This window comes from Geotrypetes seraphini, chromosome 6, assembly GCF_902459505.1.
Source record: "Geotrypetes seraphini chromosome 6, aGeoSer1.1, whole genome shotgun sequence".
Lineage (NCBI taxonomy): Eukaryota > Metazoa > Chordata > Amphibia > Gymnophiona > Dermophiidae > Geotrypetes > Geotrypetes seraphini.
Window position 1 is genome coordinate 191564170 of NC_047089.1, and position 12755 is coordinate 191576924.

The window sequence follows — 12755 nt, forward strand, 5'->3', positions numbered from 1 at the left end:
CAAAAAAGACTTTTCCCCTCTCGGTTAAATCCTATCTCACATTTGTGGTCTAACACCAGCTCTGGCAGTATACACATTTCAAATCTGACATTGTAATCACAAAATAGAAAACAAAATTATTTTTTCTACCTTTTGTTGTCTGGTCATTATTCAAATCTTGTTGGTCCCAGGCTCTGGCTGTCTTCTGATAACTTGCTTGCCAGGGTCTCCTTCTTTCTCCATGCTAACCATCCATCTCTGTCCTCCCCTTCCGTTTCCCTTCCCTCCCCCGGAGGTCTGGCATCTTTCCTTTTTTTCGTCTCCATCCACAGATCCACCTTTTTTCAACTACTCTTTCATCCAGCATCTCTCCCTCCTTCCCCATCACTCCAAGGTCCACCATCTCTCCCTTTCTTTTCCCAACTACTCTCCTATCCAGTATCTCTATCCCCCCCTCCACACCAACCCTTGTGTCCAACTTCTCCCCTTTCTGTTCCTTCCCTCCCTAAATCCCATTGTCCATCATCTCTCCCGCTCTCTATTTTTAGACCCATTATTTCTTCCCCCCAAAGTCCGGCATATGCACGTCTCTTTGAACCCCACCTTCCCTCCCTCCCTCCGTGTACTTCTATACCAGGGCCCCCCCCCCGAAGGTCTGTTCCCCCCCGAAGGTCTGCACCCCCCCCCCCCCCGAAAGCCTACACCATACCACTGAAGGCCTGCACCTCCTCCCACTGAAGGCCTACACCCCATCCTTGAAGGCCTGCCTGTCTCCCCTGAAGGCCTGTACAAACCCCCCCACCCCCTGAAGGACTGCAACACCCCCCCTCCCCGCCCCTCCCGGAAGGCCTGCGTGTTCCCCCAGCCTCAATTTACTTAATTTCAGCAGCCTGCATAAGATCGCTAGTGTTAGCGATCTTTGCAAGCTGCCATAGGTCTTCCGAGCTGCCTTCTCTCTGCCACGGTCCCACCCCTCCTCTGACATCAGAGGAGGGGCGGGACCGCGGCAGAGAGAATGCAGCTCGGAAAACCTATGGCAGCTTGCAAAGATCGCTAGCACTAGCGATCTTATGCAGGCTGCTGAAATTAGGTAAATTGATACCGGGAGGCCAGGGAGAAAGCCAGACAGAAGCACTTCCCAATTAACACTCCCCACTCGCCCTCTAAAGCAGGAGCGGCAGCGGCTGGCCAGCAGGAGGCAGCGCTGCCGATCCTGCGTGAGCGGGGAGGGCCAGTCACCGAATCGGGAGGCCGATTTCTTTTGTTTGTTTGTTTTTGAATCAATTTGAACTGATTCACCCAAAATGAATCGGTGAATTGATTCGAATTGTGAATCGGGCAGCACTACTAAAAATCATGCTATGGCTTTGTAAAAAGGGGGGGGGAGTAGAGTAGAAATATGTAGACAAAAGTTAAACTGAACCACCATGGAGCTGGACTCTGCATACTATGCAACACCACAGTAACAGAAACAGTGATGCATGTCACCTAATATTGTGCAAAATATAAAGATTGCATATGTAAATTTGAAAAAACAGAAATCACTTTACAAATTAACAAATAACCCCACCCCCTCTTTTATGAGGCTTCATTAGGGTTTTTTATTGCTGGACGCAGCAGTAAAAGCTACAACACTCATGAATTCTATGAGCATCGGAGCTTTTACTGCCACAGCTGGCAATAAAACACCATAACATGGCTTTATAGAGGCACCCCCCCCCCCCCCCGTATGAAGCCGCATTAGCCTTTTTTATTGCTGACCTGGGCAGTAAAAGCTCCGGCACTCATAGAATTATTTTGAGCATCAGAGCTAATATTGTCGCGGCTTCATAAAAGGGGGGAGAAAAATAAAACAAAAATAGAAAATAAGATAATACTATTTTATTGGACTAATATATTTTTCAATTAGCTTTCAGAGGTCAAAACCTCTTTTCTCAGGTCAGTAAAGTATAGTGCTGTTATCCCAGGAAAAGCAGGCAGCATATTCTTGACTGATGGGTGACGGCACCAATGGAGCCCCGGTACGGACAATTTTAGAGTGATTGCACTCTAAGAAATTAGAAAGTTCTAGCTAGGCCGTACCGCGCGTGCGCGAGTGCCTTCCCGCCCGACGAAGGCGCACGGTCCCCAGTTTCTTAGTTTCCGCGGAGCTAAGAAGACGCATGTTTTCCAACGGCTGTTGGATAATCCTTTTTTTTGCCTTCCCGCTCGCATATTTTTCCTCGTGAAACTCTTCACGTTCTCGTTTTTTTATTCTTTCTTCACTAAATTTTAAAAAAAAAAGTCTAATTTTTTTCGACTTTTCTCGGTCGGCCCCGGCGGGGCCTGTTGGCACCATCGAAGCCTCGGGCTTCGATTTTGCTACTGCCATTTTTCCCTTCATGCCCCCTTCACCGGGTTTTAAAAAGTGTCAGCAGTGTGCACGCCCTATTTCTTTATCTGACCCGCACAAGTGGTGCCTTCAGTGCTTGGGTCCGGACCATAGGGCTGCGACGTGCATCCGCTGTGGTTCTCTTCAAAAGAGAACTTTGAAGAATCGCCAGATTCAGCAGCAGCTTCTTTTCGGTGCCGCTATGGAAGTTCCACCGGCATCGACAACTTCTTCCAAGTCGGCACCGGCGGTTTCGACACCGCAAGATACATCTTCGGTGTCGCACCCCACAGGTAAGCCGGCTAAGAAGCCAACCCCTACTGTTCTTGGCCCGCCAGTCGAACATGCAGTGAGCCAAGTCCTGCAGACTGCGCACCGGCCCCACAAACGCTCCTCTCCCATAGAAGTGACTGCCTCTTCATCGGCATCGGCATCGACTTCGCCTGAGCGTCGAGCTGCACCGCAGGTACCGAGTAAGAAAAAAGCAGTACCGGTGCCATCGGGACCGTCTTTGGATGAGCGCATAGCATCCATCCTCCAGGTCCAGCTTAAGGAGCAATTACAACACCTGCTCCCGGCTCTGCTAACTCCAAACCTTCCAGTGTCGGTACCTACTGAGCCTACGGTACCGCTCGTTGACCAGCCTATTTTGTCGGCATCGACGTTATCGGCACCGCTTAAATCTGCCTCTTCAATGTCTATGCCTATTTTATCGGCAGAGCCAAAGTCTCTTCATCGAGCTGTTCACTCAGTCTCTGATCCGGTACCGCTCTCTGACACCCGTATCGCGTTACAGTCACCAGGTATGGTGTCGATGCGTTCCGGCAAATCGGTACGCAAAACCAGGCATACCGAATCCTCTACTCCTCTATCTCAGGGCCGTCTTCCATCGGTACGTGACCCTGATTTATGGGATGATTCCGAAGATCCCCTTGGTACCGAGGAGGATTTTTCATCCGATGAGGCTGACCCATCGGTGCAGGATCCTGCTAGTAAGCCAGAGCACTCTTCCTTCACTAAATTTCTTAGGGAGATGTCAGACACCCTTTCTCTCCCATTAGAGTCTGATTCTAAAAAGTCCAAGGCATTCCTGGATGCTTTGGACTTTGACCAACCTCCCAAAGAATTTTTGAAACTACCCCTTAATGATATTTTAAGGGAAACCTTTTACAAAAATCTGGAGACTCCGCTTACCATCACAGGAGCTCCAAGGAAATTGGAATCACTTTATAAAGTTATTCCTATTCCAGGGTTTGACAAACCTCAGCTTCCACATGAATCTTTGCTGGTGGAGTCAACCCTAAAAAAATCTGCAGGCTCAAGTGTGTATGCTTCTGTCCCTCCTGGCAGAGAAGGCAAAGCTATGGACAAATTTGGTAAACGACTTTACCAGAATGCTATGTTGGCCAACCGTTCAGGTAACTATGCATTCCACTTCTCGTTTTACCTGAAACATCTTATACAGCAGATGGCCACTTTTCAGAAATATATTCCAGACTGTAAACTTTCTGCTTTTCAGCAATGTACTACCAGTCACTTGCAGCTCAGGAAGTTTATGGTCCGTTCCATCTATGACACATTTGAACTGACATCCCGAGCTACTGCAATGTCTGTCGCTATGAGATGATTAGCATGGCTTCGCGTCTCAGAACTTGATGTTAACCACCAGGACCGCCTTGCCAATGCTCCCTGCCTGGGTGATGAGCTCTTTGGAGAATCTCTGGATACCACCACCCAGAAACTTTCGGCTCATGAGACGAGGTGGGATACCTTATTGAAAAACAAAAAGAAAACCCTCCTCGTCCTTATAGGCAGCAGACGTCGTATCAGCGCCGTTTCTCTGCTCGGCCAATTCAGCCTCATCCTCCTCAGCCTCAGAGGCAGCAACAGCACCAACAGGCTCGCCAACAACAACCGCCTGCAATAAAACCTGTTGCTCAGCCTAAACCAACTCAGCCCTTTTGACTCTCTTCTCCAGGGCATTGCCAGTCTTCCTCCCTCATGTCCTCTTCCACAGCCTATCGGAGGTCGCCTCCAAATTTATCTGGCTCGATGGGAGGTCATCACCACCGACCAATGGGTGCTCTCTATCATCGCCCACGGCTACTCCCTCAACTTTCAGACTCCTCCGCCGTTAGGCCTGCCAAAAGAGTCTGCTTCCAACAAGTCTCAGTCCCTCCTTCTCGCTCAAGAGGTTCAATCCCTCCTTCTTCTCAATGCCATCAAAGAAGTTCCTCCAGATCAGCGAGGTCAGGGAGTTTACTCCAGGTACTTTCTAGTCCCCAAAAAGACAGGAGACCTCAGACCTATATTAGATCTCAGAGATCTCAACAAATGTTTGGTCAAGGAGAAGTTCAAAATGCTCTCTCTTGCGACCCTCTACCCTCTTCTCACTCAGGGCGACTGGCTATGCTCCCTTGATCTCAAAGAGGCCTACAAACATATTCAAATCCATCTGACGTCCAGGCAATATCTACGCTTTCTCATCAATCAAAATCATTATCAGTACAAGGTGCTACCCTTCAGTCTGGCCTCCTCTCCCAGGGTATTCACCAAGTGTCTGATTGTGGTAGCAGCCTATCTCCGCTCTCACAATTTTCAAGTCTTCCCTTATTTGGACGACTGGCTGATCAAGGCTCATTCCCCTCAGGCGGTTCTGCTTGCCACCAACCAGACCATTCACTTCCTTCAACTGTTGGGTTTCGAAATCAATCTACCCAAGTCGCACCTCATTCCAACCCAGCGACTTCAATTCATTGGCGCCATTCTGGACACTGTTCTCGTGAGGGCATTTCTTCCATCCAACCGCCTTCAGACCATCCTTCATCTCTGTCGGCAGGTGTTGCAATAGATTACCATCTCTGCAAATCACATGATGGTGCTCTTGGGGCACATGGCTTCGACAGTGCATGTCACCCCCTTCGCACGTCTCCACCTGCGTACTCCTCAATGGACCCTAGCAACCCAGTGGTCTCAAGCGACGGATCGTTGCTCACAACACATATCTGTGACCTCGTCTCTTCGACAGTCGCTTCTTTGGTGATTGACATCTTCAAATCTCTCCAGAGGTCTACTGTTCCATTTACCTCCTCATCATCTCGTGATCACCACAGACGCATCCCCTTATGCCTGGGGAGCTCACTTGAACGAATTCCAAACTCAGGGGTTTTGGACTGCCCAGGAAAAGAAATACCACATCAATTTCCTGGAACTACGAGCAATGTTTTATGCCCTCAAGGCATTTCAACATCTTCTCTTTCCTCAAGTACTACTCATTTGCACAGACAATCAAGTTGCAATGTACTACATCAACAAACAGGGAGGGACGGGCTCTCGCCTGTTGTGTCAGGAAGCCCAATGGATTTGGTCTTGGGCGACAGCTCGTCATTTATTCCTGAAAGCTGTCTACATTCAAGGGGACCAGAATTCCTTAGCAGACAATCTCAGCAGAATTCTCCAACCTCACAAATGGACTCTCGACCCCTTGACTCTCCAGTCCATTTTCACTCAATGGGGCACTCCTCAGGTGGACCTTTTTGCAGCTCCTCACAATCATCAACTGCCCCTGTTTTGCTCCAGACTCTACTCCCCTCACCGTCTGGCACCCGATGCATTTCTCCTGGATTGGACCAATCTCTTCCTATATGCATTTCCTCCTCTACTGCTCATGCTGCGGACATTGTTCAAGCTCAAGAGGGAACAAGCTACCATGATTCTCATCACTCCACGGTGGCCCAGGCAACATTGGTTCTCCCTTCTACTTCAACTCAGTTCCAGGGAGCCCATACTTCTTCCACTGTTTCCATCTCTACTTACTCAGCATCAACAGTCCCTACTGCATCCCAACTTACAGTCTCTGCACCTGACTGCTTGGTATCTCTCGGGCTAACTTTGGCTCACTCACTCCTTTCTCAGCCTGTCCGTTCTATCATTGATGCTTCCAGGAAACCGTCCACCCTTCAGTGTTATCAACAGAAATGGTCTCGGTTTTCTTCCTAGTGCCTCTTACATCACTATAATCCCATGTCTCTAGCAGTGGGACTGGTGTTGGACTATCTTCTTTCCTTGTCTGACTCTGGTCTCAAATCTATGTCTATCAGAGTTCATCTCAGTGCCATTGCTGCCTTTCATGAGCCAATTCATGGAAAACCCCTCTCTGCTCATCCTTTGGTTTCCAGGTTCATGAGGGGCCTTTTCAATGTGAAACCACCTCTCAAGCCCCCTCCTGTGGTCTGGGATCTCAATGTGGTTCTTTCCGCTTTAATGAAGCCTCCTTTTGAACCTTTGGCCATAGCACATTTCAAATTTCTTACTTGGAAAGTGGTCTTCCTTATAGCTCTCACTTCTGCCAGGAGGGTCAGTGAGTTACATGCACTAGTGGCCGATCCACCTTTCACTGTTTTTCACCATGATAAGGTGGTTCTCCGTACACACCCAAAGTTTCTCCCTAAGGTTGTGTCTGACTTTCACCTTAACCAGTCCATTGTCCTTCCTGTGTTTTTCCCGAAGCCTCATTCTCATCCAGGTGAACAGGCTTTACATACCTTGGACTGTAAACGTGCTTTGGCTTACTATCTTGAACGCATTAAACCTCACAGATCATCTCCTCAACTGTTTTTGTCCTTTGATCCTAACAAGATGGGTCATCCTGTATCTAAACGCACTCTATCCAATTAGCTTGCTGCTTGCATTTCATTCTGTTATGCTCAGTCGGGCCTGACACTGGAAGGTTCTGTCACGGGCCACAAAGTTAGAGCTATGGCAGCTTCTGTAGCTTTCCTCCGCTCCACTTCCATTGAGGAAATCTGCAAGGCTGCTACTTGGTCCTCAGTTCATACTTTTACATCTCACTATTGTCTGGATGCATTCTCCAGATGGGATGGACACTTCGGCCAATCTGTTTTACAAAATTTATTTTCCTAATGGCCAACCTTCCCTCCATCCCTCTTTTTGTTAGCTTGGAGGTCACCCATCAGTCAAGAATATGCTGCCTGCTTGTCCTGGGATAAAGCACAGTTACTTACCGTAACAGGTGTTATCCAGGGACAGCAGGCAGATATTCTTGTGTCCCTCCCACCTCCCCGGGTTGGCTTCTTAGCTGGCTTATACTAACTGGGGACCGCGCGCCTTCGTCGGGCGGGAAGGCACTCGCGCACGCGAGGTGCGGCCTAGCTAGAACTTTCTAAGTTCTTAGAGTGCAATCACTCTAAAATTGTCCGTACTGGGGCTCCGTCGGTGCCGTCACCCATCAGTCAAGAATATCTGCCTGCTGTCCCTGGATAACACCTGTTACAGTAAGTAACTGTGCTTTATGGTATCCTGTCCTTACCCGAGGAAGGGGGTTTTGGTCTCTGAATTAGTAAAAAAATGTATTACAATTAGTCCAATAAAAGGATCACCTTATTTCCATTTTCATTTTCTATTTATAAATATTTATCAACCCAGCTACAAAACTACTTTATCCTAAAGCAAAAAAATAAATAGAAATTTTTTTTTCTACCTTTTTCTTCTCTGGTTTCTGCTTTCCTCATCTTCTCTCTTCCTTACAACCACTGTCTGCCCTCTCTCTGCCCCTTCTATATGGCATCTTCTCTCCTTCTATGCCCATTCCAGAAACTGTCTGCCACCCTCTTCCATCTCTCTCTATCCCCAGTGGTCTGGCATCTCTCTCCTCTCCTTCCCTTACTTCTCCTACACCCCCATGGTCTGGCCTTTCACTCTATTTTCCTTCCCTTTCCTTTTCTTCCCTTGTCTTCCTTCTCAATTTTTCTATATCTGTCTAGATTAAATTATTGCTATCCAATCCTCAGTTTCACTTTTCACTGTATCTATCTCTACAGCTTGTTACCTCTTTCCCTCAACAACTCCAGTATTTCACTAACTTTATCCTCTTCCCCCCACCCATCCAGAATGTGATATTTATTTATCTCATCCTTCCATTATATGCCCTCTTTCTCTACTCCTTCCATCCAGCATCTTCTCCTCTGTCCACTTCCATCCAGCGTCTTCCCCCTCTCTCCACTTCCATTGTCTGCTCCTCTCTCTCTCCTCCCCACTTCCATCCAGCATCTGCTCTCTTCTTTCTCTCCATCCACCCCTCTTCTATCCAGCAGCTTGCCCCCCTCTCTCTCTCTCTCTCTCCATCCACCTCTCTTCCATCCAGCAGCAGCAGCTGTAAACTTAAATCCAGTCATCAATCATGGGACCTTGCTGCACCTCCCTGTGCTGCTGGCTCTTCTCTGGAACAAGGAAATGTTGTCGGAGTGGGGTGGAGGAGGTGCAGAAAGGTCTTGCGATGAGTGAATTTAAAGTTTAGTGCCACTGCTGCTAGTTCAGGAAAGCGGCAGAGTAGGGTGTGAGGTTCCAGTTATATCCAGTTTACGGAGAACCATGACTGGGATGTAGTTATACCGGGCTATTATCTGTTCAGGAAAGACAGGGTAGAAAGAAAAGGAGGGGGAGTAGCGTTATATGTTAAAAGATCATATTAAGCCACACAATTGCAGGATCTGCAGGGCAAAGAAGAGGCACTGTGGATCAATTTGGAAAGAGGGAATGGTGAATATATTTTCATTGGTGTGATTTACAGGCCTCCTCCACAGATGGAAGAAGTAGATAGAGATTTAATAGTAGACATTCAGAATATATCTAAAAAAGGGGAAGTCTTGCTAATAGGTGATTTTAACATGCCAGATATTGATTGGGGTATCCCTATTGATTGGGGTATCCCTATTCCAGGTGGTGAGGCCCCACCTGGAATACTGTGTGCAATTCTGGAGGCCGCATTATCGCAAGGATGTGCTGAGACTGGAGTCGGTGCAAAGAATGGCCACCCGGATGGTCTCGGGACTCAAGGATCTACCATACGAAAAACGGCTTGACAAATTACAGCTATACTCGCTCGAGGAGCGCAGAGAGAGGGGGGACATGATCGAGACGTTCAAGTATCTTACGGGCCGCATCGAGGCGGAGGAAGATATCTTCTTTTTCAAGGGTCCCACGACAACAAGAGGGCATCCGTTGAAAATCAGGGGCGGGAAACTACGAGGTGACACCAGGAAATTCTTTTTCACTGAAAGAGTGGTTGATTGCTGGAATAGTCTTCCACTACAGGTGATTGAGGCCAGCAGCATGCCTGATTTTAAGGTCAAATGGGATCGGCACATGGGATCTATTCACAGGGCAAAGGTAGGGGAGGGACATTAAGGTGGGCAGACTAGATGGGCCGTGGGCCCTTATCTGCCGTCTATTTCTATGTTTCTATGTTTCTATGTATTGTGGGGTCTTCTAGAAGTAGGGAGATCCTAGATTCTTTACAAGGAGAACTGTTCCAGCATGGTATGGGGTCATACTGGACTTAGTGCTTACAAATGGGGAAAGTGTTTCTGATGTTACAGTGGGTGATCATCTAGCATCCAGTGATCACTGCATGGTAAGGTTTAATATTAAGATGGGTATAGAGAGGGCTCATTCAAAAGCAAAGGTCCAAGACTTTTTAAAAACTAACTTTGTTTGGACGGGGGTTTACATCAAGGAATTGTCTGGGTAGGAACATCTGGAAGGAGTGGAAATGTGGTAGGCAAAACTGAAAGGAGCAATTGTAAGGGTGCCAAACCTTTTTATGAGGCAAGTAAGTAAAAGTAAGAGGAAAAGAAGGCCACTTTGGTTCTCAAGAGTAGTAGCTGAGAAGGTAAGGAATAAGAGATTAGCTTTCATAAACTGCAAAAGATTGCAGAAAGAGGAAGTCAGGCAAAAATATCTGGAAAAGTTAAGAGGCTGGTCATGTAGTCAGGAAAGCAAATGGAAAAAAAAATAGCTGACATGGTAAAATGGGGAGACAAGACATTTTTTAGATATATTAGTGATAAGAAGAAGTGCAAAAGTGGCATTGTGAGACTCAAAGGTGAAGGGGAGGAATATGTATAAGCTGATAGAGAAAAGGCTGAATTGCTTAACAAATATTTCTGTTCTGTGTTCTCGGCTGAAGCACCAGGAACGGGATCACAGAAGACAAATGTGAATAGGGATGGAGGAATAATAGACCCTGATCAATTTTCAGAGGGTTGTGTTCGTGAGGAGCTAGCTAAAATAAAGGTAGACAAAGCGATGGGGCCAGATGGGGTACATCTGAGGGTGCTGAAGGAACTTAGGGAAGTTCTGGTAGCTCTACTGACTGACATTTTCAGTGAGTCTCTAGAATACCGGAGGACTGGAGAAGGGCGGATATGGTACCTCTCCACAAAAGTGGAAGTACGAGGGCTGTTCAAAAAGTATCAGACCTTTATTCATAAAAAATACTTGTATTCAGATACAACAATCTTATACAGTGGTGCCTCACACAACGAACTTAATCCGTTCCAGGAGCAAGTTTGTTATGTGAAACGTTCGTTGTGTGAAACGCGTTTTCCCATAACAATACATGTTAAAAAAAATAATTCGTTCTGTAGCATAAAATATGCTAAGATGACATAAAAAAAGATAAATTTTTGGTTATTATTTTTATTTAGATACATCTAAAAACATAATTGTTTTTTAAAACAACACACATTTTTTAAATTTAAAGACAGACTAAGTAGAGTCTAATTTTACAGTGAGAGGGCAGAGTCTCAGCGGCAAAAACTGGGACTTAACTGTTCATTTTTTTTTTTTTTTCAACCGTGTTTCCCCGATGATAAGGCAGGGCCATCAAATAAGACAGCCCCCCCTTTTTAGAAAAAAATGTAAAATAAGGCACCCCCCCGCAAATAAGCCACCCACCGATACCTGCGCTTACCCGAATCGGGTGGTACGGTGGGTGACTCCGTGTGGTCCCTGGCACCCCTGACACGATCGGGGCAAGAGGGAGCTCAAGCCCTCTTGCCCCCCCGACTCCCCGACACGATCGGGGCAAGAGGGAGCTCAAGCCCTCTTGCCCCCCCGACTCCCCGACACGATCGGGGCAAAAGGGAGCTCAAGCCCTCTTGCCCCCCCGACTCCCCGACACGATCGGGGCAAGAGGGAGCTCAAGCCCTCTTGCCCCCCCCGACTCCCCGACACGATCGGGGCAAAAGGGAGCTCAAGCCCTCTTGCCCCCCCGACTCCCCGACACGATCGGGGCAAAAGGGAGCCCAAGCCCTCTTGCCCCGCCGATTCCCCAACTCCCCGACAATATCGGGCCAGGAGGGAGCCCAAGTCCTCCTGGCCACGGCGACCCCCTAACCCCACCCTGCACTACATTACGGGCAGGAGGGATCCCAGGCCCTCCTGCCCTCGACGCAAACCCCCCCTCCCCCCAACGACCGCCCCCCAAGAACCTCCGACCGCCCCCCCAGCCGACCCGCGACCCCCCTGGCCGACCCCCACGACACCCCCAACCCCCTTCCCCGTACCTTTCTGTAGTTGGCCGGACAGACGGGAGCCAAACCCGCCTGTCCGGCAGGCAGCCATCGACGGAATGAGGCCGGATTGGCCCATCCGTCCCAAAGCTCCGCCTACTGGTGGGGCCTAAGGCGCCTGGGCCAATCAGAATAGGCCCGGGAGCCTTAGGTCCCTCCTGGGGGCAGGGCCTGAGGCACATGGTCGGGTTGGGCCCATGTGCCTCAGGCCCCGCCCCCAGGAGGGACCTAAGGCTCCCGGGCCTATTCTTATTGGCCCAGGTGCCTTAGGCCCCACCAGTAGGCGGAGCTTTGGGACGGATGGGCCAATCCGGCCTCATTCCGTTGATGGCTGCCTGCCGGACAGGCGGGTTTGGCTCCCGTCTGTCCGGCCAACTACAGAAAGGTACGGGGAAGGGGGTTGGGGGTGTCGTGGGGGTCGGCCAGGGGGGTCGCGGGTCGGCTGGGGGGGCGGTCGGAGGTTCTTGGGGGGGGGCGGTCATTGGGGGGAGGGGGGGTTTGCGTCGAGGGCAGGAGGGCCTGGGATCCCTCCTGCCCGTAATGTAGTGCAGGGTGGGGTTAGGGGGTCGCCGTGGCCAGGAGGACTTGGGCTCCCTCCTGGCCCGATATTGTCGGGGAGTTGGGGAATCGGCGGGGCAAGAGGGCTTGGGCTCCCTTTTGCCCCGATCGTGTCGGGGAGTCGGGGGGGCAAGAGGGCTTGAGCTCCCTTTTGCCCCGATCGTGTCGGGGAGTCGGGGGGGCAAGAGGGCTTGAGCTCCCTCTTGCCCCGATCGTGTCGGGGAGTCGGGGGGGCAAGAGGGCTTGAGCTCCCTCTTGCCCCGATCGTGTCGGGGAGTCGGGGGGGGGCAAGAGGGCTTGAGCTCCCTCTTGCCCCGATCGTGTCGGGGAGTCGGGGGGGCAAGAGGGAACCAGGCGGAGAGAGGGCAGTTAAGCGCAGTGCCTGCGCGGAAGGATGCAGCTCGGGCGACTTCGTTGTACGGATCAAGACATAAAGTTCGTTGTGCGCAGCGTTCGCTGTGCGAGGCGTCCGT

The 12755-nt window shown here is 49.5% G+C and overlaps 1 protein-coding gene across 1 annotated transcript in view; it reads left to right on the plus strand.

Moving 5' to 3' along the window:
- The window catches only part of LOC117362933 (disintegrin and metalloproteinase domain-containing protein 9-like), a 570152-nt gene that overhangs the window by 181226 nt on the left and 376171 nt on the right, over positions 1-12755 (plus strand). The window lies entirely within an intron of this gene.